Below are 16,493 nucleotides of genomic sequence, written 5' to 3' on the forward strand. Positions count from 1 at the left end.
AGTGTGATGTCCTCAGGGTTTATCCATGTTGTAGCTGGGGTCTGGATCTCCTTCCTCTTTAAGGCTGGATAATATTCCCCTCCATGCGTGTATGTGGTATTTTGTTTATCAACCTGTTGCTGCATCCCCATTGCCCTTTGATGGACCCCAACTCCTCTCCCTGGACAGCCTGGTCTTGTCTCTCCTGGCTTCGTCCCGGTTTGTCCTCTCCTGTCTAGCGCTGCATCCTCACTGCTTTCTTCCTGTCCCTCAGAAGATGCCAAGTGTGTTCCTGCTCCAGGGTCTTTGCTCACACTTTCCCTCCACCCTTGATGTTCTTCCCGCAGCTTTCAAAGGGCTGGCTCCTCTCAGCATTCAGGTCGCATTTCCAGTATCACTTCCTCACAGAGGCCTGTTTACTACTTAAATAGAGGCTCAATCTCTGCCACTTTATGCCATGCTACCTTGAAAACCCGTAATCATTACATTTACCATGACCTGCCATTCACCTGCTTACTTATTCCTGCAAACCTTGTTTCTGTCCCTCCATAGGTGTATTAGTCTGTTCTCACATTGCTATAAAGAACTACCTGACACTGGGTGATTTAGGAATAAAAGACATTTAACTGACTTACAGTTCCACAGGCTGTACAGGAAGCATGGCTGGGAGGCCTCAGGAAACTTAAAATCATGGCCAAAGGCAAAGGGGAAGCCATCACGTCTTCACATGTTGGAGCAGGAGGAAGAGAGTGAAGGGGGAAGTGCCACACACTTTTGTTAAGCTTGTTCTCGTGAGCACTCACTCACTATCATGAGAATAGCAAGGGGGAAATCTGTCCCCATGGTCACCTTCCACCAGGTCCCTCCCTCAACATTGGGAATTACAATTCAACATGAGCTTTGGGTGGGGACACAGCAAAACCATATTAGAAGATAAACTCCATATGGGTCAGAAGATTACCTAACTGACCACTGCCTCCCCATGCTGAGAGCATCTGGCAGCAACTTATTAAATATCTCTCCAGTGAATCCAGTCACCACTATTTATTTTTCTTTTGTGTTACTGCATTGCAGGGTACTTAAAAAATATAGAAAAGTAATGGGATTGGTGGTTATCTTTGTTTCATTTTTTAACTTGAGGAAGTCTAGATTGCTTCACTCTTATTATGTACATGCTTATTATTATTATGATTGTTATGCATATTATGAATTATATTATGAATCTTATTATGAATGTGATATGTAAGGGCATTTCAACATTTTAAGGAGGGTTTCTTAAAACAATTTTGCTAGAAATCTATGATGAATGATATGAATTCTGCCTCAGCGTCTATTTGAAATGTTATTTTTTGTTTGTCTATCCAAGCCTAAGACAAACCAGTCCCCACAGGAATGCCTGGATTAGAGATCTTCACTCTGAAATAATGGCATGCTGGAGTGTTCTCAGTGGGATCAGTTGCCCGGCACTGTGTTAGACAATATTAATTGCTTTGTTTAAAATGAGTCATCCTTGCATTAAATGACTCTCTAAAATTATTCTGATATTGATTGGAACAATTAAAACTGACAATATCTCTTTGACTGCAAAACAGGGGTGTATAAAGCCTGGACCATTTGGAAGTGCTGAAATACAGCACTTCATGCATCTGGCTTCTTTGTTCACAACTGTTTGCCACTGACAACAGTTAAATGATCTCAGCAATGTCTTTCCCAGACATATGCAGACATCCTGTGTGGCAGGAACCTGCCCCATCAGAACAAGAAGGCCTGCATTGGAAATCTTCACTTTATAATACCAAGGCCTGGGGCTGTGCTCAGCTCTGCCCACTGCCTAGGGCTTCCTGGGTATCGTTTCCAAAATCCTGCCTGTTTGGAGGAGGCAGCACACCACGATGGGAGCAGTGTCTGCCTTTAAGTCAGTTTAGAGTAGGTGGGTATCCTACTAGCTGTACGGCCCTGGGCAGCTCATTTACCATCTTCGTCCCGCCATCATGGTGTATAGGTCTTGACAATGCTAACACGTGCTTGTCAGGGAGGTGGAGAGCATCCAACATGGGAGTAGAGTACCTGAGCCAGAGGAGGTGTTCCGCAAACAAGAACTATTCTTATCATCATCCGAATCCTTGCTTGCCACTCTTCCAGTTTTTACCAGTTAAGTACCCTAGTAAAAATAAACCTCTCTCTCATTTTCTTTCTCTCCTCTGTCTGTTCTTTTTTATGTTCTTGCAGCTGAACAGATTTTTTTTTTCAGTCTAATCATAGCAGCGCCTATTTGAATCCATATTGAAGCTATTGTTTCAAAACATTAGCCTGGCCCACAGATTGGATTTCAGATTTGGAACCCTTCTGTCACACAACGCTTTTGATGAAATCAGTTGACTCCTTCTGAAATTATTCTGAAACAGACCGAAAAATGAACATGGAGTGTCAAGTCGTTGGACTGAAACTGAAATCTCATTTTAGTCAATGAAACCAGATGTCATGGCTATCCTGGAAAACCTTGATAAGCTGAACACATAGCAGAGCCTTGGTTACATCTCAAAGAAGGAGCCCATGATGAGAAAAGCCAGTCTAAGTGATGGCACAGTCCAGCAGCAGCCTGTGCAGGGGACAACCATGGTGCTTAATCATGGGAATTCACACTTGGGGATGAGCCCAGAGGATGTCTAACCCAGAGCCATGGTGTATGAGATTGCCAGGGCTACCATAACTCAGTTCCATCGACTGGGTGGCTTAAACCCAGAGGATGTCTAACCCAGAGCCAAGGTGTATGAGATTGCCAGGGCTACCATAACTCAGTTCCATTGACTGGGTGGCTTAAACCACAGATATTTATTGTCTTTCAGTTCTGGAGGCTGAAAGTCTGAGATCACTGTGTCTGTAGGCTTGGTTCCTTCTGAGACCGGTCTCCTTGGCTTGTAGACAGTCATCTCCTCCATGCACCTTCACACGGTCTTCTTTCTGTTGAGTCTCTGTCCTAATCACCTCTTCTTATAAAGAGACTGGTCATGTAAATTAGGACTTAATGTGAATGACCTCATTTTAACCTAATTGCCTCTTTAAATAACCTGTCTCCAAATACGGTCACATTCTGAGGTACTGAGGACTAAGACTTCAGCAGATGAATTCGGGGAAGACACAGTTCTGTCTATGACACATGGATTTCCTTGTCTCTCCTGGTGCTCTGTGGCCTGTCTGGTTTCTTGCAAGTTCTCTAACTACAGAGGTAAGTGACCTGTGGCTCATAATGTGTTATTCAGATGGCCAATTGCCCTGATATTATAGTGTGGATGATTCAGTACTTTCCCCAAACTTTGAATCATTAGTGCATGAAGCTTCACATTCTTAAGTTTTTTTTTTTTTTTTTTTTTTTTTTTTTTTTTTGAGACAGAGTCTCACTCTGTTGCCCAGGCTGAAGTGCAGTGGCACGATTTCAGCTCATTGCAACCTCCGCCTCCCGGGTTCAAGCAATTCTCATGCTTCAGCCTCCCCAGCAGCTGGGATTACAAGCATGTGCCACTACGCCCGGCTAATTTTTGTACTTTTTAGTAGAGATGGGTTTCACTACGTTGGCCAGGCTGGTCTTGAACTCTTGGCCTCAAGTGATCCACCTGCTTCAACCTCCCAAAGTGCTGGGATTACAGGTGTAAGCCACCGCACCCATCTAGTTCTTTTCCTTTTCTTTCATTAATGATTAGGTAGTCTGCAATTTGAATTTACTTATATTTTCAGGGGAGTGTTTCTGAAACACAAGGTTGAGACTAAATGTTTCTATATTTTGTAGAATGTTTTATGGCTTATTAACACATTTTAAATACGTATGTTTTGGACTCTGAAAAATAAGGTAAACCTTGCCACTTCTATATCTGTATTGATTTCCATTTCCTGAATTGAAGTGACAATAACATGGAGAGAGGTTTTTTGTTTTTTTTTTCATTTTTCACATAGACCCAGATGATGTTGAGCAGGTAGCCCAATTTAACCTTTTGTTTTTTGAATAAAGCTAATAAGACTAAATGTTGGAAAACAAAAGATATTACATTTATTTAATAACAATGCAGGTCTAAAATCCAGGCCAGTATTAAAACTGAGCAAAGAAAAACAACAGGAAAGTCAGGTGGATAAAATTGGCCAACATAGCTATAGACTCCAAAAGAGAGGACCTTGATTTGGAAAAACCAGACAATGCCACCCTCTTAAAGAGAAGCTCACAGTGACCAGTAGAAAATTAATGAGCTCAGGCACCTGTATATATACACTAGGAACTGGGTCATTTGTCAGCGTGCTCAGTAGTGTTTCCGGCGGTGTGTGCTGGAGAAGGTCACTTCTGTAAGGTAATACGGGGATCGAGGGTGCCTGGGTATGCAGACTTCTGTATATTGTTCGCCTCTCTTAGAGAGATGAAATGCTCAATAATGCTTTAAATGCTCTGAGAGGCCCTACTAGGAAAACAAGCAAATCCAGGTTAATTTCATTTAACCCAGCATTTTCTACAAGGAATTTGACTCTAGGCCTCTCCTTGTAGGACCACTTTCACAGGAGGTTAACATAAGCCTCTCACATGCATTATCTCATTGAATTCCCATACAGCCCTACAAAATTTGCCACCATTAGTACCCACATGTGATGAATAATTAGGCGGAATCTAACAGAGATGAAATAAACTAACCTCAGGGAACAGTGAGTGCTGGAACCTGGACTGACTCCCCGCAGCCTGCACAGAGTCTGTGTCCCACACACTCTCCACCGAGGCACACCAGCAGGCCCTTCTGAGCAGCCACAGGAGCTGCCCAGTTCCCAAGAGAGGTCCATCCCCTGGGTGGAGATAGAGAAACTGGGCGTTCGGAGCCCAACAGCTCTCAAGTACTGTTTCTCTTAAGGCCACCCACTCACCCCTTATCCTCTGGTTGGTGCTCACCAATGGGTCAATGGTAGAAATTTTGTTTTCCAAATAGGTTTATTGACTTTGAGAGAAGAGTATGCTTTGCGGACTGGCCTTTGTGAATGCACCATCCTCCCCGCAATCCGAGCAGGGCTTCACCAGGTCACAAGGGAAACACTAACTGTGGACATTCGGGCAGGGTCGTACTTCGTCATGGGGGCTGTCTTGTGCATTGGGGATGCTTGGGAGCATCCCTGGCCTCCACCTACCAGAGGCTGGTAGCACGCCTCACCCTCCCCAACAGGTTATGGTGACTAAAAATGTCTCCAGCCATTGCCAAATGTCCCCTGGGGAGCAGAATTGCCTGGTGAGAATGACTTCAGTTAGAGCATTATGTTCATTCACACCCACCATCCATTTGCATGTCTGTGAGCATGAATCAGGCTACAGGAGCACTCCCCAGTCTTGGGTGAATGGAGAAACTCGGCATTCTGAAATTGCACAATCTTAGGCTGCTCTCGCATTGCTATAAAAAATACCTGAGACTGGATAATTTATAGAGAAAAGAGGTTTAATTGGCTCATGGTTCCTCAGGCTGTATAGAAAGCATGATCCTGGCATCTGCTCAGTTTCTGGGGAAACCTCGGGAAACTTACAATCGTGGTGGAAGGTGAAGGGGGAGTAGGCATGTCACACGTCACATGGCAAAAGCAGGAGCACTTTCAAATGACCAGATTTTGCAAGAACTCACTCACTGTCATGAGGCTAGCACTAACGGAATGGCACTAAACCATTTGTGAGAAATCCACCCCCATAATGCAATCACCTCTCACCAGGCCCCACCTCCAACATTGGGGGATTACAATTCAATATGAGATTTGGACAAGGACAGATCCAAACCCCATCACATAGGAAGCTGAAACTTAGTGACTGAATCTCAGGGCACCTGGATCAGTCAGTACCCCAGGAGGAACCAGAGGCCCACTGGGACTGGGCAACTGAGGTGAGCCTAAGGATGATCGAGATAGTGCCAGCGGAGTTGAGGGCGTCAACAAGGAATGATGCGGCCTGCTGGGCCCAGCCCAGCTGGAAGTGATTGTCATCCCTGCACCTGCAGGAGCAGGTGAGTAAGCAGTTTCTGGAACCTGGAATGTTGTATGGAAAGGCTGCCCAAGCCAAGCTGTAGCCCTTAGGACAGGGACACAGCCTTCTGGAGCAACCTGGCATGGAGTGCCAGGGAGAAATGACTCCTTTCATTCTCTTCCTCCCTCCTTCCTGTTTTTTGCTGTCTTCCTCCATTGGCCAAGGTAATAGAAACCCAAAAGACTAAAGAGTGGTGAATGTGGAATATTGGCTCTCATTCTAGATCAGTTTTCTCCAAATTACTCACAAGCCATCCCAGCATCATTTATTATATGATTCTTCTCCCCAAATGGAGTGCTTATTTATTGTATATTGAATTGTTACATAAAAGTCTTATTTTTGTTGATTCTGTTATGCTACCCTATATACCTTTAAAAAAACTAGCTCCTCATTATTTCAATTATTTGCTTTATGACATGGTTTAATATCTAATGGAGCTAGTTGGACTAATTTTGCTGCCAAACTACAATTTCCCATTTCCCCTTCCTCCTTCTTCATTTATTTTCCCATTGTGTGTCTTAAATGACTAACAGCCAAAACCTTTCTGATTGCAGTGGGCAGATTGCCTGAACCTTACTATGAATTTAGTACTCTTTAACACTTATCCAGGTTTTCTTTGATTTGCTTTCCTTTTCATTAAAAACAAAAAATTCTTGAAAATTATTCCTCTGCATGTTTGCTAGAATGGCTTATTTCACCTTGGATATATGCATTTATTTCTTTTCCAAATGGAAAATTCTATAAAATTAATAAACAAGCACACCACACCCCTCCTTTTTTTAGACCAGTATTTCCAACAGTAGCCTCAGCTTTGTTTTGATCACCTTAGTTATGTCCTAAGTCTTGTTTAGCAGTGCTGCTTTGTTGAGACCTGATGCTTCACCCAGACACACACCATTTGTTCAGTGTAAATGTTTTGTTTTTAATGAGAAAAATTTAGACTCGATATCTGCAAGAAAAGTAAGATTTTGATATCTGACATTAGTACTCATCCTTTGGGATGTGTAAAATGCACAACATCTGGGTACAATAAACAATAATAAGGTCTAATAATGTTTTCATTGCTCAGCATCCTTTTAATAATCTGTCCACAGGTTTTTTTTTAAATGTCTCAAACAAATAACGAGAAAATTTCAGAACCACAGACATCATTAGCTTATATTTCCTGAGACTGATTCCACAGAGTGAACTAGGGACATACACAGGTGAGATGAAATTTCTGCTTGAGAGAGACATTTATCATAGCACGCAGGGAAATGCCTAATGAATTACACGAAAGCAAAACATCCAGACTCTTGCAATTTTTATTTGTGCTGCATCTTGAAGCAGGCACTGTGGAATGAAGGGTCGTGATGATTAAGCTCCAACTGGAGCCAATGAAACAATGTAAAAAATTTACCATCCAATTTGGCTTTCCTTTTTTTTTTTTTTTTTTTAACATGTTAAGTACCTTTTGGTTTCACACAGCTTTAAAATGTACTAAATAACACTAGCAAGAATTCCACCAATGCAGCAATAAGACAAGACCATAATTTATTTGGGAAATTGACCAAAACAAAAATACATTGCTGGAAAAGGTGAAGAATGGCTTCCCCTTTCTCCTTCTTCGTTGGTGGAGTGATTCTGTGTACTTGGCTCCAGCAGGGAAAACAAGCGTTGATAAATTAGGTGTTGCAAGCACCCTCCTGCCAGGTTAGCAGGCGGGATCTGTGGCATGCTTTCCCTCACTGGCTGTCACGCTCTCTCTCTCTCCCAGGGGACATCAGGAAGCTGTCCAGAAAAATAATTGCTTGACATGGTGGGTGGGTCAGGACCCTTTCCAAGCGACCTAGAAGAAAGAATAAAATATTACATTCAAATATCTGTCTAGCAAACATGCCTATATTTTGTGTTTCCCATAATTCCACCATGCAAACAAGTCAGTTGATGTATATTACCTTCGAACAGGGTGTTAAGGGAATAAAAAGTAGAAATGTGTGGTCTCTTCCTTAAAGAGGTACAAGTAACAGAACATTTCTAATTTAAAATTAGCCAGCAGTATGAGATACTGTTAGTGTTTATATGTGAATTAAAGACTACAAAGAATGTGACCTTTGGGGTTACATCCCCCTAGCAGATTAGAGAACAGGCTCTGTGGCACTCTGAAAGGAACCTGGCTCCAGGGGTCAGGCGCCTCTCAAGATCCTCAGCCGAGAGCTCAGGAACTAACACATCTCTCCAGCAAACATCCAGCACACTGGAAACTGTGAGATATCTGAACAGCATCCGTGGTTTTAAAGAAGGGACCAGCCTGTACAAATCCTCCCCATGCTGACAGCCTGCCTCAGGAGCACAAGAGAGCTCTGCAATAACCAATTCACGTTCTCAAGGAGATTTGAGGACATTCTTTAGAGAAAAGGGAACAGTATAAACTGAGAAGGATGCTTTGTAAGTTTTGTTTTGTTTCTAATCAAAGTAGCCAGTGGTAGATTGGCTCCTCCAGAAAACTGAGCATTTATTAGTTTTTCTAATCAGAAAAAAGTGAAACTATTTGCATTTCGGATTTTAAGAAGAAAAGCATACAATTAGATACATCTCTGTGAAGATTTCAACATTCCAGAAATACAGGCAACCTGCTGAAACAAAACAGACATTTCACTTCTTTGCAGCAAGATGTATCAGTCACAGTGGACCAGTGACTTCTGAGTGTTGAGGGGACATCTGTGGCCCCAGCATCTGATCTTGCCAAGTCTCGTCCCTTCCTGTGGCCACAATCACAACGATCTCAGGAACTGGAAGGGCCCCTTGCCTCACTGTGAAAGTTGCCAGGAAAGATCTCCTGAGAACTGAGCAATGATCAAAATGTGGAAGGCAATCACAGGGAAGATTGGTATAAAATAAACCACATGACATGGACATGAAGGAGTAAATCAACATCGATAACAAGTTTATAAAACTCAATGCCTCAATGCAAAAGTAAAAAAAATAATAATAATACTAAAAAGAAGCTAGTTGCAGTGGCTCACGCCTATAATCCCAGCACTTTCAGAGGCTGAGGCGGGAGGATCACCACCTGAGGTCAGGAGTTTGAGACCAGCTTGGCCAACATGGCAAAATTCTGTGTCTACTAAAAGTACAAGAATTAGCTGGGCATGGTGGCACATTCCTGTAATCCCAGCTACTCAGAAAGCTGAGGCAGGAGAATCACTTAAACGTGGGAGGTGGAGGTTGCAGTGAGCTGAGATAGCGCCACTGCACTCTAGCCTGGGTGACAAGAGTGAGGGTCCGTCTCAAAAAAAAAATAATAATAATAATACTAAAGAGAAATGATCTGTAATGTAAAAATAGTTTAATGCTAATCATCTGCATTTTAAATTCCCACTGAGTTTACTAACAGCTTGGAAGGGAGATAGAGCAAAAGAAAGAAAACCAATAACGTGCTACCTGCTTTCATCCTACGTGAGAAAGGTAAAAGACCAATAACATGCTACGTGTTAACACCTCATCCTACGTGAGAGAGCTAAAAGATGCAGTTTATAGAAATGTTGATTTAAATATATATATGTGTGTGTATGTACAAATCAGACGTAAGCATTACCGTTGTTAGTGAAGTGAACGGAAAACTCACAAATCATCCAGAAAAAAGAGAACAAGTCCTGCCTGGCAATACGGCAAAAGGTAGGGAAGGAAATACATCGGAAGCATGAGGGAAACATAAATACACATCATAAATTAAGATGACAGAATTAAGACCAAGCAAATCAGTTAATACGGCAAAGTCAATGTTTAAACTCTTCTGTTAAAAGACCAATTCTTAGACTGTATAAAAACAAATATAAACTTTTATGTTCCTCCGAACGGTCCTTTTAAAATGTGAGCATCGCCGTAAAGGCAGGTTCTTGGAAAAATAATTTCCTGGAAGTGCATGTCTTCTGACACCTAAAGGACGGAGAGAAAATGAGCAAAAGACCATGAATTCATCCATCTGCATTCACTCAGCCGGCATCTCCGGAGTGACCCTGGACACTGTGTGGGTTGTGGAGAATACGATGGTGAGGAAGACACTGCGTCTGCTCTCTGGAGGTGCCATTCCGGAGAGGAGCACAGATGTGGGAAGAGGTGGTGACCCCACAAAGGACACATGCTGTGAGGGGAAGACTGGTGAGCACAGGGCCAGCCTCCCCCACCTCAAGCCAAGAAATCAGTTTGAAGCCGAATAGGGTCATTACATAATTGGTCATTTGTGTCTGTAACTCTCATAGAAAAACTCAGATTACATAATATATGCCTACACGCTCAAAATGTACCCCACTTGGTGCATGTTTCAGTTGTTAATTTTTTTTTCAGTCAGGGTCACTTCACTGTGTAGACACACAGAGCCTGATTCTCCTGCACAGCTCTCCCAGGTGGGTGATGCTTGGGAGCTGGTTGAACAGAAAAAGGCTCTGAGCTGCACAAGGGAACTTTTCCTACAGCAGTAGAGGAGTCAGAAGATGAAAATAAGGGTCCAGGAAATCACTGCACAGAGCAGGGAATTGAAGCATTACCCTGTTGGGGGTGGAGGTGGTAGTTGGAAGCATGCAATTACTTTCAACTGTTTTTATAACTGGTCAGCCGTCGGGCCAGATCTAAGGCTTTCTTTAGTCAATGGCAAGGTTTTTAATAATTCTGTACATTTTCAGAGCCCTCAGAGACAATGTGAGACGATTGCAACTTCTAGCATGTCTCACATCTGTGCAAGTGATTTAGCTTATTCCAGCTGGGGACTGGCTTAGGTTGGGCTCCCCCAGAAGCAGACCCCCAAACCAAGATGTGAGTGCAAGTCATGTATTTTAGAGGTGATCCTAGAGAGCCATGGCAAGTGAGTCGGGAAAGGGGCTGGGGAGGGTAGGAAACCAAGGCAGGGAGTTATTGTAAGCAGGTCCCCCCCACCTCCCCCCGAGGGCATTCGGGCTTATCCACTACATTCTCCTGGGGGAGGGGGAAGCTGGGTATTCACCCACTCACTCCCTTCCATCATGGTTGAGAGCAGCCCTGGGATATTAACTCCCCAGCTTGGTTGGCCATGCCTGGCCCTGCAGCCATTGAACTCTTTCGTGCAGCAGGCGCAGGGGTCTGAAGGTCACAAGCCGTGGGCATGTATATGAATGGAGAGTACGTAGGTGATGCTGGTGGGGTGCTGGCAGCATCTGTTAAACGACTGTGCCTCCACTCTTCTTGCTACTGGTTTTCTTTTCACATCTTTGTTAAATTAATGCTTGTATATATTTTTTAATTTTTAAAGATACTTTTATGTTGCTCAGGCTGGCCTCAAACTCCTGACTTCAAATTATCCTCCTGTCTCAGCCTCCCAAAATGCTAGAATTACAAGCATGAGCCGCTGCACCTGGCTGGTGCCTTGTGTCTTATTCTGCTAAACTGCTGTGGCTTCACTCTGTTACACTATCCCTCCCTCCTTCCTTCCCCGTACTTCCTTCTTTCCTGTCTGCAAACATTTACTGAATGACCACTTATTTCAGCCCTGGTGATGAAAGATGACTGGACCTTTACATGCACAGATTCTTCATGACACTGTATTGGCAAGGCTAGGAGACAGGCATGCATGAAGTACTGTGGAACATGGAGCTAGTGTCTTCTAGCTCGAAAGTAACTGCCAGGGAACTGGATGAAGTGACTCCTGAAAAGGCAGTGCAAATACATGCGTCAAGCTCAGAGCGTGCAAGGTGCTGGTTGAATGTGACGTTTGATTATGATAGCAGGTGACAGGTGGGCTGATGTGTTATGAGGAGTCTCTGCTGCTCCAAGTTCTCATCACTTTCCCAGCAAGGAAGCCAGGAGACGAATGACCTCCACTGTTGAGGATGGAGGAGGTCACAGTACGTGCTCTATTGATGCATTTTCCAAGTGGAATTCAGGTCGTAGCGTAAACAGTTTGTGAAAGCTTGAAGGAAGACATATGACAGACGACATGCTCTTCAAACAAAGTAAGTCCACTGTCACCTCTCCTTAAATCCCGTCTTTCCCAGAGAATGTTCCCTGAGTGTCTAATGTGCACATCACATATCATTCAGCCAGATGTTCAAGCCAACCTTTTGCGGACCTCTCTGTCATCCCTTGAACTCAAACTTCACTGTATAAAATGAACCCTGGGGAGCCTATTATAATGATATTCCTAGGCCCTGTTCCAAACCTACTGAATCAGAATCTCTGCTGGTGGTCCCAGTACTCTCAAGTTTAGGCACTTCTTATGCAGACAACCGTGCTTTTTCTGGGTTAGAGGAATGATACACTCATTCACCCATCTTTTTATGTATCTGCCCATCCATCCGTCCACCCATCCATTTATCCACCCATCCACCCATCCATCCATTTATCCATCCATTCAACCATTTATCTATCTATTATCCATCCCCATCTGTCCATAAATTCATCCATTCATCTATCCATTTATTCATTTAAAAATATTCATTGAGGACCTACTATGTGCAAGGCACAGTGCTAGACAGTGGAGCTACTGAACAAAACAGACAATAACTCCTTCCATCAGAAATGTCACTTTCTTGGGAGGGAGGCAGACAAGAAAGTGCCAGATAGGTCAGGTATGTGGTATGTCAAGAGTAGTAACTGTTATGGGAAACCTAAAGCAGGGGAGAGGGATGTAAAATGTAAAGTGGCAACTGAAATTTTAACAACAGTGGCTGGAAAAAGTTCCTCTGAGAAGATGACATTTACATTGAAAACTTAAGGCGAGACAGCCCACCATCAACATGCTTACTGGGGAGAAAATTCCCCCCAGAGGGACTGGCTACATCTGGCAAGGCTCTAGAAATAGAGAGAAAGCCAGCACAGCTCTGAGCTGGGTGAGTCAGAGGTGAGGGTTGGGGTGTGAGATCAGAGAGGTAGGGAGAAGCTGAGGCCACTGGGGGACTTTGGGTTTTTCCCTGGTTGAGATGAGAAGCTCTTGGAGGAACTGGAGCCATGGAATCCCATGATCTGATGCATGCTTTCACAGGATCGCTCGGGCTGCTGTGTGTAGAATAAACAGAAAGGTGGGGAGGTAGATTCAGGTAGTCTGGTTGGGAGGCAACCACAATGAAGTTCTCAGACCAGTAGAGAGTGTTCAAATTTTTTTGCTTTAACAAAAGGATTTTCATTCAGGAATGGATGTGACAAATTAGCAATAAAACATATGAAAAATACAAAATATACTCCAGATAGAAAATGTTGGTTGTATTAGTCCATTCTTATGCTGCTATGAAGAAATACCCAAAACTGGGTAATTTATAAAAGAAAGGGGTTTAACTGACTCACATTTCTGCAGGGCTGGGGAGGCCTCAGGAAGCTTACAATCATGGTGGAAGGGGAAGCAAACATCCTTCTTCACTTGGTGGCAGCGAGGAGAATTGCAGAGTGAAGTGGGAGAAAAGCCCCTTATAAAACCATCAGATCTCTTGAGAACTCACTCGCTATCACGAGAAGAGCATGGCAGTAACCGCCCCCATGATTCAGTCACCTCCCACCAGGTCCCTCTCATGACACATGGGGATTATGGGAACTACAAGATGAGATTTGGGTGGGGACACAGCCAAACCATATCACTGGGTATCACAAGGCTGCCCCAGGCTGACTGTGCTCCCCACAATCCTAGGGGCACCATTGCACGCACATTGGAGCTGTGCATGCAATGGCCCTGCTTGGGCTGGGGAATTAGGGAATGAAGCTGGGACTCTGAATATGTTTGGAAGGTAAGGCCAACAGGCTGTCTAGCAAGATCCCTTTCACAGTGGAAATGGAATCATCTTTTGTCATTTTCCTCATGTGGGTCCCCTCTGCAGAGCAGGTTCAGTGTAGAACTTTCGTTTGGATTCTCAAGAACCAGCAGAAAGTCACCGAGTGCTGCCCTGGTTTTGTCATCAGTCATCAATCTCCCAAAAGCCTGGGGAAGATAACATGGAGAGCGAGCCCAGATGTATCTTTGGAGACAAGGTGCCCATTAATAGAATGTCATATTTAGTCAATGACATTGTAGGAATTTGTAAGTGTTTTCTGAAGGGAAAAACATTTTGTCTTTGATGGATTTTCTGTTTTACAGACATAATTAATCACATGTCTTAAGAAATCAATTTCTCTAATAGCAAAAATAATCTATGTTTTGCCAACTGGAAACACCACTTTCATTTAAGAAACACTCTCCATCAGTTGATTGTACTTCTTGGCGCCAGAAGCAAGGATGCCGTCCATATGCTCAGATTATAATGATTCACTGAAGAAATATGAAGTTCTCAGACCAGCAGAGAGTGTTCAAATGCTTTTGCTTTAACAAAAGGATGCTCATTCATAAATAGATGTCACAAATAAGTAATAAAATACAAATATACAATACACAAAGTATACAAAACAATTGTTTTGTATACAATTATACAATTGTTTTCAAAATTCTGAGGAATAGGCATATTCTGAAGAGGGTCGTGTGATAATGTAGAATCAAAGAATTTGAACTCATACGCAGATGTTAACCTAGTCCCCTTCTCCTGCCCCCATGGCAGGACCCCTCTTCAGTATCTTCAGGAAATGGGCTTCTACGCCCTCTCCCAGCATGTCAGGGGAGGAAGAGGCTGACGCACTGCCTGCTGTTTCCTAACTGAATAGTGCTGGCTGTGGGAAAGCTCTGCTTATTGCAGATCTACCCTCTTGTCATTTCCCCATTGGCACTGGTTAGGTCTTCTGGAATTACAGTTCTTCTCTCAAAAACGTGAAGCTGGCTATCAAGTCAGTACTAAAAAATCACTTTTCTGAGCTCACACTTTCCTCATTCCATCAGCTGCAACAGGAATCCAGTCTTGGTGATTTTTTTTGTTGTTTTTTTTTTAGATGGAGTCTCACTCTGTCGCCCAGGCTGGAGTGCAGTGGTGTGATCTCGGCTCACTGCAACCTCCGCCTCCAGGGTTCAAGCGATGCTCCTGCCTCAGCCTCCCGAGTAGCTGGGATGTGTGTCACCACACCACCTAATCTTTGTATTTTTTTTTTTTTTTTAGTAGAGATGGGATTTCACTATGTTGGCCAGGCTGGTCTCAAACTCCCGACCTCAGGTGATCCACCCACCTTGGCCTCCCAAAGTGCTGGGATTACAGGTGTGAGGCACTGCACCTGGCCTCAGAAAGGTGAAGGTGGCTATCACGTCAGTACTAAAAATTCACTTTTCTGAGCCCACACTTTCCCCATTCTGTCAGCTGCAGCGGGAATCCAGTTTTGGTGATTTCTTAAAGAAGCCATTTGAACCGAGGCACAGCGTCCCAAAGGCACATGGCCCCCACAGAGCTCACCACGTGCTTTCCATGTCTACCCCAGGTTTCCAGAAGGAATGAGGGCTGACACTTACTGAGAGTCACCTCCTTCTTGCCCTGGGGTTGAAGTGGGGTCACCTTGGGGGAAGAAGTCCTACTTCTCTGAAAACAGCAAAGGAACTAACACTTGGCTCACCCCGACTCAGCTGTGCAGGCTTTGTTGGAAGAGAAAACCCCGCATCCCTAATCCATCAGGGTCTGGAAGAAATCTCACAAGAGAGAATGACTTGATTTTAAAATTCTGACTGCCTTTGTCATCCTCCTGCCAGGCCTGACCTTTTGCAGATATGCTTTTAATTAAGCAAGGGTTTTGCTTAGCCTCCTCCCACCTTCTTCAGTTTCCAGCGACAGTGCCAGATTGTTCAGTCAACTTCTTAAATTAACACGACGGCTCCCGGTGAACTGGGGGCTTCGATAGGAGGTACCAGTGCCTGCCTTCCTGTGCTTGTCACGGCTGCTTCCCTGCAGACTGAGATCCGGGGCGCTGGGGTGACAGAGAGCACGTGGCCACATCGACGGGTCACAGGGAGGACCTTGCTGTGTGCTGCACATATTTGTGACCTGACCAATGACTGGCAGGCTGCATCCTGGACTGAACCTAGAAGACACGCCTCTGGGGTGAAGAGGGGTCAACAAAGCAGCTCGTGTTCCCTGCTCCAAAGGACGCAGCTGCAGAGTGTTTTGGTCGTGAAGAATCGCTACCGTCCCCAACTCAGAACTTGGAACAAGCTGTCTCGTCTCCAAAATACAAAGAAAAAAAAAGATCAACGGGAACACAAAGTGAGGTGAGGAAAAGTGCACTTGTGGCAGCAAGCCCACTGTCCTGCCATGAGGAAATGCCGAAGTCACTTAGAACTGACGGCTGAAATGATTGTGGCAAGTGCTTTCTTGCCACCCTGGGTGAGGTGGCATTTCCCTATTAAAGTCCCTTACCATTTTCTAAGGGGTGCAGTTTAAGGACATCTTTTTGTGAAACACCTAATTGTACTAACTAAGCCTCCTTTTGGAGAGAACTGACCCTGCTTTTCTCCAAAGGTAAATATTGAATGTGACAGTGGGAGAAAATCATTCAAGTTGTTATTGACAAGCTCTGATAAACATTTGGCAAGCAAGAATCTGTTTTGAAATCCAGACACCCAAAGTCCTAGGTGGATCACTGTGTTCTT

The 16,493-nt window shown here is 44.0% G+C and overlaps 1 long non-coding RNA gene across 1 annotated transcript in view; it reads left to right on the plus strand.

The window, feature by feature from the left end:
* The first annotated feature begins 835 nt into the window (after nt 1-835).
* Nucleotides 836-16,493, plus strand: part of LOC108540998 (uncharacterized) — an 87,490-nt gene continuing 71,832 nt past the window's right edge. The window contains exon 1 of the long non-coding RNA XR_001888828.1: nt 836-3,205. This is a non-coding gene — a long non-coding RNA (uncharacterized LOC108540998). The remainder of the gene's footprint in view (nt 3,206-16,493) is intronic.

The sequence above is a fragment of the Rhinopithecus bieti genome, unplaced genomic scaffold (genome assembly GCF_001698545.2).
Source record: "Rhinopithecus bieti isolate Rb0 unplaced genomic scaffold, ASM169854v2 scaffold_19482, whole genome shotgun sequence".
NCBI classification, from domain to species: domain Eukaryota; kingdom Metazoa; phylum Chordata; class Mammalia; order Primates; family Cercopithecidae; genus Rhinopithecus; species Rhinopithecus bieti.